This window comes from Anser brachyrhynchus (assembly GCF_964034855.1).
Source record: "Anser brachyrhynchus genome assembly, chromosome: 3".
Lineage (NCBI taxonomy): Eukaryota > Metazoa > Chordata > Aves > Anseriformes > Anatidae > Anser > Anser brachyrhynchus.
The window spans coordinates 102325524-102338326 of NC_137696.1; the positions used below are offsets into that span (position 1 = coordinate 102325524).

At 36.9% G+C, this 12803-nt stretch overlaps 1 protein-coding gene across 11 annotated transcripts in view; it reads left to right on the forward strand.

Annotated features, from left to right (window-relative positions):
• Positions 1-12803, forward strand: part of CSMD1 (CUB and Sushi multiple domains 1) — a 1150108-nt gene that overhangs the window by 19584 nt on the left and 1117721 nt on the right. For 2 of the 11 annotated variants that reach the window (XM_080586638.1, XM_080586629.1), the window contains exon 1: positions 1-12803. This exon is cut by the window's right edge. The exons of 8 other annotated variants lie outside the window; for them this stretch is intronic. The gene's annotated coding sequence lies outside the window, so the exon portion shown is untranslated. One more of the 11 variants, XM_080586639.1, reaches the window with a different exon arrangement.

Consider the following 12803-nt stretch of genomic DNA (forward strand, 5'->3'; position numbering starts at 1 on the left):
TATTCAGGCAAGCTGCTGCCACACAGGAAGATATGTCTGAAATACTTCGTCCCAGCCCACTGAAGTTCTGCAGCTCAAGCCCGTGACCTTGAACTTCAACCAGGGATTTCTGATATACAGGAGTGATGTGCTGGCAGTGTATTGCATTGCTTATCAGCTTCAACATTACATGGGTTTTCACCTCAAGGCACAGGAAGTCACGGTAATTGAGACTGGAGGTCACAGATGTGTAAATTTATCACCAAGTCCATTTCCCCCAGGATGACACATTGCATCTTGGTTCCAAGTAAGTGGAGGAATGCATTTGGAACAGCTTTTGATAGCTATTCCACTGCACTAAGGATTAGAGCAGCCTGGAAAGCTCATCTCAACCTCCATGAATGCATAGTGAACAAAGTATTTTGAATTTTACTGCTCTCTGTTGACAACAGTAGCTTTTTCCCTTTAACTATGTGTGGTAAAATAACACAGGGAAGGGAAAAAAAAAAAAAAGCATGAAGGAAGCACTTGTGATTTTTGTTTTCCTCATCAAAACCAGTTCTGAAAACATACTTTAAAACAGCTAGCGAGGAACTCAGAAGGACTAAAAGGCTATTTACTGACAGAATTAAGAACGGATCTGTTTAGGAATGATTTTGCTGATTAAAAAAAAAAAAAAGCAATAATATCTTTCTTCAAAAAAGATTATAGGCAGTCCAAGAAACTCTAAATGAGTGAATTTAACAAGAGTTGTGGGGAAAAATAAACTACCATAAGGAAGTGTGAAAAAACAGCTTGAAAATCAGTTTGATTAAGGATAACCAGCATAGATTCAGGCAGGGGAGGTCATGCTTAACTAACCTGCTGGAGTTCTTTGAAGATATTGCTGCCACTGTAGATAAGGGAAATTCAGTGGATATAGTCTACTTGTGAGCCTTTGAGAAGGTACCACATCTGAGATTAATGGCTTGGAGAAATCACCATGAAGGCAAAAAAAATGTTGGATGGAAAACTAGTTTAAGTGTAGGCCACAAAGGGAAAGACTGGACAGAGGTTGTGAGGAATCGGTGTTAAGGCCTCTGTTATTCATGATTATGTACATCTGAATGTAAGTGCAGAGGTGAGAATTTGTAATGAAGCTTATGGCTTTTGAGGGAGCAAAAGCGCAGAACACTGCGATCATATACAAAAGGTGTTTTATCATTGATATAAAATGGCTAGCAAAAATAAACAGAAATTGGTTAATGAAATATACAAAACTTAATCTAGGAATATAGAACCAAGTTAGGAAATACTTACTAAATAAAACAATCTTATACACTGAACAAGAAAACAAATTGGGAATTACTGAGTAAATAAATTGAAGCCATCAGTCCAGATCAAAGCAACCTTTTAAACGGTCAGCAAGATGCAAAGATGCTTTAGAAGACAGAAAACATATCAAAGAAAGCAAAGAATATTGTTATAGTACACAAAATGATAGTAAAAGCGTCTCAGGACATGGTCTACAATATTGCTAATAGTTGTTCAGGGAAAATAATATTTTCTTGTTGGGATTCATTTTAGGGAAACAAAGGATATAAGGTCCTAACAGATGAACAGTGAAGAACGTTAAAGAACCTCAGGTTATTTTACTGTAAAATAGGAAAATGTATGACATTTTTATTACAGTAGGACTCAGGGATCCAAGTCAAAATTAAAGTCCTATTGTGTTTAGGAATGCTAATGGAAGACAGCACCTTCTTTTGCCAAGAAGCTTATAATAAAACAGCTTAACTATGTAGACAAGGGAAAAAAAAAAAAAAAAAAAAAAAAAAACAAAACATAAAGGACACAGTAATTCATCCAGAGAAGGTCTGTGCCTGAATTGTGATCTCGGATTCTCATTTTATGAGTCTCAAGTCAATATTTTATATAATGAGTTACATTATTCCTTTATAGGTATAAGGGTTTTGGTTAATATGGGGTAGAAAATAAAATGAAGTAAGATTGACTATAATGGCTATTTGTTGATTGAGATGGACTTCATTTCTCCCTGACTTTCTTATGCTTTGAGGTCTGCTAGGAAAGAAAAATATTCTCAGAAGATATTTTCCCCTAGTTATGGAAAGTTTCTTTGCTGCATGACTCAGAGCTTTGAAGTTCATATATTCAATCTTTTCTTTATACATACATTCACTCTTTTAGCTAGGGCTATATCCAAAAAGGGACTTTGCTGCTAAAATACCAGGACCCCTGGTGGCTGACTTCCAAACATCTGCTCCCAAAACTTGAAACTGTAAGTCTGTGTTAAACTTTACTTCTTGTCTGGGTAAACCAAGGCATCTCGGAATAGAATCTTAAATAGGCATTGAGGAAGGTGTTTATAGGAGTAGATAAAATGCCCCCAGCCCTCTTATAAAAGTTAAAAGAATAGAAACTGCCTCTGGTAGTACTTCTTTACCAACCTAAGGAGAGACAGGCAATGTTAGCACCTCCCTGTAACATTCAATACCTCGCAACACTTACATATAATTAATATGCCTATGCAACACATGAAAATCTCAGTCCAAGGTTGATATTTCCTTGGTCAGATAGCACGTAGGCTTCTTTCTGGTGGGGACTGCAGATACAAATCCTGAACTTCCATGTTATTCTTTATATGGTCCAGACTCACATACAACACTCCTGATTTTCCAGTCCAAACAAGTATAGTCAGAGCTAACTTTGCAATGGAGCCGTGAGTCAATGAAAAGACAGTTTTCCAAGGTGGCCTCAGTTTGGTAACAGTTCTGAATCAATTCATCTGCTGTAGCATTTGCAGTCCGTGTTGATGAATTTACAGTGTATGGGGGTAGATACAGTCTGAAGGGAAAGCACCTCTGGGAACTTGGGTCAAGGACGTTTTCTCCTCTCACATCAGTCCTGATCAGAAACCCCAGCAGGGACAGGAGACACAGTCTTCCTTTAGGGCTTCTTGTACTTAGATGAAATCAAGACTGATGTGGAGGAGTCAGGAGAGAATAATGGTATCCTATTGATCTAGTGGGGTTTCCTGGAAAGTTTTGGACTCTGTAATGTCTGTTGTGGCTTAACCCTGTCAAGCAGCTCAGTATCACAAAGCTGCTCACTCTCTTCCCCCCAGTGGGGTGGGGGAGAGAACCAGAAAGGTAAAATTTTGTGCATTTGTGGGTTGAGATAAAGACAGATTACTGGGTAAAACAAAACCCCCACACACAAGTAAAGCAAAAGAAGGAATTCATCACCTGGTTCCCATTGGCAAGCAGATGTGCAGCCACTTCCAGGAAAGCAGGGATCATCATGTGGAATAGTTTCTTGGCAAGACAAATGCCATCACTCTGAATGTCCTCCCCTTCTTCCTTCTTTACCCCATCTTTCATTGCTGAGCATGACACCACCTGGTGTGGGACATCCCTTTGGCCAGCCTAGGCCAGCTGTCCTGACTGGTTCCCTCCCAGCTCCTGGTGCGCCCCCAGTCTCCTTGCTGGCAGGGCAGCATGAGGAGCAGAACAGTCCTTGGCTCTGTGAGCACTGCTCTGCAACAATAAAAACATCGGTGTGTTATCAGCATTATTCTCATCCTAAATCCAAAACAGCATCACACAAGCCTCCACAAAGAAAATTAATTATTTCCCAGCCAAAACCAGAACAACATCCTATGGTTTTTGTTTGTTTGTTTGTTTCTTTCTTTCTTTTTTACACTTTATACATGAAAGTCATTGGAAAAAGACTGTCATCACAGAGTTTAGGTGCTTCCAGAATGAGACAGAAATAGCTTTTAGGATAGTGATTTGGGGACTTCTGTTGCAGTTAAGCCCTACCTCCTGCATCTGAGACTCTTCTGAGTGGCCTCCTCATGAGCTGCCATGTACACGTGGTGAGAGACCTAACCTTGTTCTCAGCATAGAAGGAGTTGGCTCAGGAGTGTGGGGCAAGGCCCCCGGCACCCCTGCGGTGGGCAGATGCAGCTCTGCCAGCCACAGCCACACAGCATGCTGAGGCCAGCAAGGAGGCTGGCAGCTGGGGAGGCTGGCATGGAGGCTGGCAACCAGCAGCCCCTTGCCCAATTTCCTCCTCCATCCAGACCTTCCAGCCACCCTTCCCATCCTACTATTTTTCCTTCACCATTTGCGTGTCCTACAGCAAGTGCCAGAATAACTACAAGGAAAATACGTAGAATAAAACTGTATTTTTGTTGAACTGCTGGCTCTGTTCCTCCCTCTCTGCTATGAGATACAGAAATAGAGGGAGGCCTGCAGGTGTGATTGCTGTCAATGACGAGGGCCTGATTCTTATTAGCCCACTTTGATTTTGACTTCAGTATAGATACAACTGGAGTTTATGAGATGATCTTTCTCAGGCATGAAGAGGTGCATTTAAAATTTTCTGATTAGATAATGAGCAGTCTTTTTTCTGAACCAAAAAGAAATCCAGGTTAACATCTTGCAGAACAGTTTTTACGGAACATTGACAGCAAAACCTGTTTCTTGAAAAGAAGAAAATGAGTACATTTACTTGATGCAGGGTGTTATAACTGAGTTGAGAAAAGGCATAATATTTTCTATTTCCCATTTCTTTCTCTGTGTATTTATTCTGTTAACATCGAAGCGAAGGAAAAAAAATCTCCTTTAAAAATGTATTGAGAATATCACCTGTGTTAGACAGCTTATTAATCATTTGTTGCTTAAAACACACAGGTTTAGAGATCTGCCTTAGTATTTATATAAAAACAGGCAAATGATTTTCAGGTCATGCTCCCAAACCATATTTACTTAAAAAAGAAAGTTGATAAATTGTTTACCCTGGCATGACAGCATAAATATTGAATTGGATTTCAAGTGAAGAAAGTATTGTTTATGTGACAGTGTTCTTTGTTTTTCCCAATTAAAATAGTTATAGAAAAAAAAAAGCAGCTTAAAAACAGCTTTAAATCCTAGTATTAATTCACTTTGTCTAGCAAAGGTTTAAAGTTTTAGTAACTCATAAAATCAAAGATATCATCACAAATTTTTCTAAGGTCCAGAAGGGTAATAAAATCTTACAGTAGTTCAACATGTCAGAATTTACATAATTTTTAAAACACAATTGATCACTGATAAAGATTTACTGTGTTTACATGGCCTGCTCCATATACAAAGAAATTACTTAAATTATTTCTAAATTGTCTCAACAGTTCCTATTGTTTGAAAAAAAATCTAGTGCTTTCAGTCATATTTTACTAATATAAAATGTGTGTCTTTTTAGTGTAAGTATGTGAAAAAGATAAAAAAAAAAAACAAAACAACACATACACCTTAAAGCTTGAAGTGGAGCTATTGTTTGCTTTCAAAGATTATTACTATGACCCTATCTACTTTCCCTGGTTGATTTTATTAGGATAAGAGGACTCCACTGGATATCTTTTGACACACTAGGACAGACACCAAACAATCAGAACATATGAAAGATGAGATGCCAGAGACACAGGGAAAAGTATGGTTTTACCTTTAGAATTTGACCTACTGGATATCAAAGCAAAAACCTTTTGACCAGTCTTTATAGAGAACAGCAACAGTCTCCTATTGAGCTCAGTGGACATTGAAATACTTTTTTTTTAAAGGTAGGATTTAATGATTATAAAATGTTAATCCATCTGGGTGGCTTAGGATTCAAAATCTTATTTTCAATGTCATTTGGACTTTCAGAGTAAGTCCCAGTAAAGGATTCAGGTCCTAAAATGAGTAGAATCAAAATCATCTCTCCAGACACCACCAGACATCTTATACTTACATAGGGAGCGTTAGATGCCTCAGAGCAGAATCCCAAACAGCAGCAGACTGAATAAGTGTCCAAGGGATAGCAATTAGAGAATATTTTGGTCCCATAGAACATCAAAGAATCACATGTTCTTTTTTGCAAGTCAGCTGTAGAAACCTGTTCTGAATCAGGGTGCCTGAATGTTTTCTTTACAGAAAACAAGCGCAGGTCACTTTTTAAAGGACTGGTGCCAGAGAAGAGGGAATAGCACTGTGGTCTTTATACTATGTTGACTAGTTACAGCGTACTCCAAATGTCCTTTCTTTTTGCCACAGTAGGAGATTTATATCTTACCTAAAAGTTACACTACCTATTAATCTTAGGCATGTGGGTTATGCTTCCTGCTGAAACGTTTCTACTGCACAGAAAAGGATTCAGGATACATTGGGTCACTGAGGCACATGTTGAGGCAGAATGTTTGGAAACCCGTCTGGTAAGGACCTTTTCTACTTTAACAAACAGTTATAGCTTCAGTCCTTGGCAGAAGGACTGATTCTTAGATTTTCCCATGCCGAAATAAATGACCAGATTACTAGTTCATAGTTTCTTATGTAATGCCCTTTCTTAAATGAGGAATGTTTTTGTGTGTTGTACAGAATTAGACAACTTCAAAAAGAGAGGCTGAGAACAAACAATGTGTTTAGGATATCCCTAAGATGAGGAGATGTGAATTTGAATACGGCTGTCAAAAGGCTCATGTCCTGTCTGAATATTGCTATAGCACCAGCAATACCTAGGTAAACTAAGGCATAAAGAACCTGTCTTCATTTTGTGCACTGTTTCATCTGTTGAAATGCTCTAGCAGTACTCATCAGATCAAATCTTTCACATAACATAGATGGAGAAAGATCTTCTTTCTATAGTCCTGTTTGTTAGGTTTCAAGCTTGTAAGTACAAAATTGCTTTTGAATTTGCCCAGAAGCAGACAAGTTTGTGCCTGGGGTACTCTCACACTGAAGACATGTAATCTTTTGTCCTAGCGCTGGTGAATAAATCTCTTTGTGGAGCTACTTTTCTGACACTCAGCACTTAAAACTTGTGATTCTTTTGGTACTTCAAATACTAAAGGCTATTTCTTTTACCCTTTGCCTTTTTATTTATTCTATTGTTATTTGCTTAAGTACTACATCAGCATAAGTAGTTACTAAACCAAAATATTGTCTTGTTACCATCATTTTCATGGGTGTTAATGTTACAAAGTAATGCGTGTGATGCAGAATAACCAGGTCAGTTGACAGTGACTAAGCATCATAAATTATCAATGGCCTTCTAGATATACAACATCTGCAATATCACGGTTTTGAGGATGGTTATTCTAGGAATTTTCTTTACATTTTTAATATAAACATTCTAGTTTCTAAGTTAAAGTTAGTAGTATGGTTTTGCAATGTGAATAGTCATAACACTCAAATAAACTGCCCACCAGCTAAGCTGATGTGACTGAATACCCTTAGTTCATTCCACATATGAAGTAAAGTCATAAATCAATACAGATCAGCTTCTCTAAGACTCACTGAGAATACACACAAGATAGTGATAACTTGGCTGATGTGGGAGCAATTTGTTAAGTTACTGTAATTTAATCAAGTATTCACTTTTCAGGTCACCCAATTGATCAGGACATTGTACTTATCCCCTTGTCTTTTCATAAGTGCCATCCATATTTAGTAACAGTATCATTAATGCAAGCAACACATCATTATTGCATGTGCCATAATTTAGATTTTTATATTTGATTTCTTTACTGAAGTTATTTAAATGCAGACAGGCAAATTTCTCTGGGCATACTGTAGTGCTGCAGGTTGCCTTCACACAACTTCATGGAAGCCCTGTCATGGTAGGTCTCACTCCTATAGCAAGACATACAGCAGTGGAAAAAAAAAAAAAAAAAAGAAAAAAAAAAGCCAAATCAAAAATGCAAGATGGCAGCTTCTACAGCACAAGTTATCATGTGATTTAAGCAGAAATATAGTTGAAAATCTTTTTACATGTTCAAGTTTTTTTGTTTCTTCACGTTATGATTCTTGGCACCAGTTACTAAACTACCTTATACTGGAAAGATAACATTGTCACCACACTGATTCAAGTTTTCTGGAGCACAGCCTTCTTCTATGAAGAAAAATCATTGATGCTTTCTTCCCAATTTCCTCCCTCCAGCTAAAGAAACAATGGCCTTGAGGAGCGTGACTGTGATCTGCACTGTGAAGATGTACGCTCACTGCTAATTACTGTATTTGTAATTCCTGACCATACTAGCCCTGCCAAGAAGTGAATTACAGTCTTTTGAGTGCATTAATATCTATAAGCTAGCCCTCCAGCTTGCAGAGCCAGTAGGAATTGTAGAGATAGTAACTCACCACATACTCCCATGATGTGCACAGTTCTATCAGTCTCCTGTGATTCTCTTGTAGTTGTGCTTCTCTTGTATTAACCCTTCAATCACTCTGACAAATGCATTTGAACCGAGGGAGGGTATGACAGTTTTGCATAGTACAATGATGTAGAAAATCTAAGACTACTAGCAAGAAAGGCAGCATGTAGCAATGATGCTCCAGGTTTATAGCATCTCTTAAAAGAAATAAAAAATGATCATGTCTTTTTTTGTTCATTGTTCTGAATACATTTCCAGGCTGCTGTTGATTTTTCTGCACATATTATATATGCAATAAATGTTCCCCTAGCTGTTGTTATTGTGCCTGAGTTTATGCTAGGTGGACTCTTTAGAAGTAGCTCTTTAATTTAAGAATTGCTTCAGTGTGATTTTATTTGATATTCTTTTTAGCAGCACTGTTCATAAGGAATTCAGTTAGTATTCATTGTAATAGCACCAATCATAAAGAATTCATTTGCTATTCATATGGATGTCACAGGTGTTTCCATAGGACTTATGCTAACTGCAGTTTTAGGATCTTTTAATGGATACTTACAGAACAATTGGTTTTGAAAAGATCTCCTACCACTTCCCAGCTGACTGATTTAGCTTTGGTTGTTTAGAAGTAGTGCTCAAAATATTATATGGAGATAGTACACCAAACTCTAACAATAATAGGTTTCATTTTCATGACATTTTCTAGTACACAGATTCTGAATACTGGATGTTTAGCAATTGATCAGCCATGGTGCTCCATGGAGGACACATCCATTTTCAGACACAGTCATCACGCTTTTCCTGAGACCCAACAGTTACAAATATTTTTGGCATCACTTGCAGTGACAGAACAGGATACTTGCAAGAAAATGTGAGACTAAATTGTGCAAAGGGGGGAAAAGGTATCTTTCTGACTAATGGTGATTCAGAATGTACTAAAATTGTGTAGATTAAACACATTTATAATCAGACTATTAACAAAAAGATTCACAACTGCATTAATAAGTCATATTTCATTATACTAACACAAAAGATACCTGGTATAAGACATTAATATGTGTAATAAAGCCTTCTGCATATGTATTATGAACAGCAGTGCTTTTAATATTAAAAGTGAATCCATTTGGGTTATTTGACATGTAAAATATTAACTTTTATAGCAAGAATGCAAATGAGAGTTTGAGCACTAATTATATCTGCAGATCCCACTCAGGAATGAGGTTCTGTGTGACTAATGATTTCGGTAAAATGAAGGAATGGCCTGCTTCTCCCAAGAGGCAACATATCTCAGCTTCTTCTCCTCTCTCGGTAACCCTTTGAAATCCTCAGTATAGTACCTAATGTGTGTGCTGTTCCCAGGGACTGGCTTCCAAAGAGAGACCACTGGCTCTGGGCGTTCATAGCTAATGTTGTATAACTGTCTCTGGAGTGGAGGAAAGGTTATTTCATATTTATCCAGAATCATGTAACTGCAGGAGATATTGTATAAAAGATCATTTTTCATTGGCTGTTTCCAATAGCTAATTTCTGTTTCTTCCATTAACAAGACAAAAGTCTTGGGGTTTGGTATAGAACAGCATAATTGCCCTACTCTGAATCTTTCACATATATTTCCTCCCTCAATTTTTTTCCACAGAAGAAAAGGATGTTCTTCACTTTTTTTTTATTAATAAATCTACCTGTTATGATTATTATTTGCTTTCCTTGTGCAATTCTCTGACAAATGCTGTTCCAGCTGAGATGACTGATGACTCCCACCTAAGCCTGTCATTGTTATTCCTGAAATGGCCAGAGGGGTCACTGGAAAGCAAAATGGTACAGTTCTTTCTTGTCAAGGAAGTAATATGTCTTTTTTTTTTTATGGTAGGTACCCATGAGAAAGCTGTTCTTACCTGAGCTACTTGTTGTTTATCTGTATGCAGAACTGAAAGACTGTACTCAGCTGAAGTAACCTCTAACATTTTGGGCTTTTTCTCAATTTTATTATCCTTTATTGCAGAAAAGTTTAGAGATAGCATGCCTAAGAAATATGCTGCTAGAAATAGGATGACAAAACAATTAATGAACAGTACCATAGGTGCTTTAAACTATCATATAATTATCTTTTAACAATAATACACACATACAATTAAAACTAGAAAAAAATATTAATATTGTGATTTATTGCCAATCTGTAACAGAAAGGGGGTAGTTTTCCTAAAATTTAACAATGAAAATTTTAATCCAAGTTTCTCTGATCTAGTAATTCTAGTAAATTCTCTTAATTTCAGTCCTGCCAGCCAATACCTGTAAAGTTAAGCAATGTCTTACGTGAGCATCCAGGATAGCAGAATCACAGGAGTTCATAAAAGGGCACAGCTGCAGATAAAAGTCAAATGTCAGTGGAAGTTGTTTTTTTAATACTGTTTAATTATGTACAAGTGGGGAAGTGTCATAGCTATGTGAGGGATTGCTTCAGTATTTCTGGAGTGCCCACTTTATCTGTGAGGATGGGACAAGAGAAAAGTCAAAATACTGTCTAGTTAATACTAGTAGCAGTATTTGAACTGTGAACCTCATTTCAAAAAAATTTCTTACTGTACATTGTTGGAAACATTACTGTGGTGTTTAAAACAACTAGCATGAGGAGTCCTTTATGAACAAATTACTAAATCACCTTCCAGGCTGTCTTAATAAGTCACTGCAAGCCTCATTAGTGTAATTTTCTAGACTTCATCAAGGTATATCTACTACAGCTGCACAAATACACATGGCAATTTCACTAACCATAATGGTCTTGGTAAATAACTGAAGTCTGACTTGGTGTATACAATTTGGCTAGATAATTAGATTTTTTGCTTCTAATATAATTTTCCTAAATTACCTCTTTTTAATTTTTTTTTATTTTTTTATTGTTGCATGGAGCACACCAAAAATTAAGAACAGGGAACTGATTGTTTCATTGAAATAAAATTCTATGCACCTGCAAAATTAATTAATTCGTGTGTTACCAAATTTTTCTGTTAGTCAGTTTGCTGTATCACTCTTATTGTTCTGAGGTGAAATAATCCTGACTACTCTGAAATAGGTGGTCAAACTCTTTTTCTTTTTTCTTTCACTGGCAGTGAAGTTAGGAACAGGTGAAATTTACCAAGGTTTTTGTTTCCCTTTCCCTCAGATAATTAGGTTTTTACGTATTGCTAAACATATCACAGGTCTGGCAATAATTTTCAACATTCCATATTCAATTTTCATACTCAATAATATTCAAATATTCAAAGTAAACATTCAACAATATTCAATGATACAGCAATAATACACAATGATATAAAAGGCTGAAAAGTAGTTTTTAAATAGATGGGGATTTAAGCAATGTGCATCCTTCCCATTCTGTCAAACATATCACTATTTATCAGCTGAAAGTTGCAGGGACAAGGACCTGCAAACAGATCAAATCTGGTGCCTATGAAAGACTGTGCAAGATGAAAAAGCCTGTCATTTAAACATGAACACACATATTTTATTTAGTGTTCATATGAATGTCACTATTTATGTATGAATTACAACAATGTGTTAATGTACTGAAGCATTAGAAAATTAATATTCATGGCTTAAATTATAATATGTAGGCTAGAGATATCTGACATTGTTTCACAAGTGAGAAATTCATCTTGCCTCAGAATGGAGCAAGCAAGTGCACTGAACTTTGATACCATTAAACCCTGTGATATTCTGAACCTATAAATAGTTAAGGTATATGTTTCAATCTGTAGGCCTCATCTGCTCTCTTTCAGTAGGTCAAGTATTTTGAAACATAACCCAGAGAAATTTAACTCAGAGACCTACTTTTCAGTGGGAGACTTCTTTTGTTTCATAAACAGGCACATCAGTTACTGTATGATAGAGCATGACAGTGCCAGAAAACCTGTTTATTTGCATGCAAATGCACATAGACAGCATTGAATAGAAGCACACAGCAGCAAACTAGAAGCCTATACACAGCAACAGTAATGATCTTTCTTTAAAAATTTTGCCTCCTATCTCTCTATTCATTTCCTCTTATGTTCACTTTCTACCAACAGCAGTGTTGTTGTTAACTGTAGCTGTATACAAAGAAATCTGTAAACTATCAGGCAGCAGAGCCACTTCTATTCATTGTCCTTTTTAAAACATCTTCTAGAATCAAACACACAAATCTTTAGTAATAAAGCTATAGTGACTCTTGGAGATTGTGTCTTTCCTCACCTGCAGGCCCCAAAAGCTGTGTCAGTCACTTCTCTGACTTTTCCTACTTTCTTTTGATTTCGGGTCTACTTTTCAATAGAGTTTGAGTGTTACGCTAAAGATTAGTGTATTTGTACTGCAGCTTTACTTTTGATCTTTCTCTTCTTTCTTCCAGCAGTTGCATATTCACAGGAAGGTTGTAAATATGCCTTCTCATTTGTGGGTGGTATCAGCATGCCTATATATTTCTGATGGGGTATTGTCAGAATGCCAGATCTTTGGCCAGCTGTGGGTTGAATTGGCAATTTCTTAGGAGTCTGGGCGATATGAATAAAAAGAAGTATATTACAGCTGTCCTCATCTTAATACAGAGGAATAATCAGCAGAACTTGCAGCAGGTCCCAGCATGTGATATCTCTGATCAAGACTGAGTATCACATGCTGAGATGTGAGATAG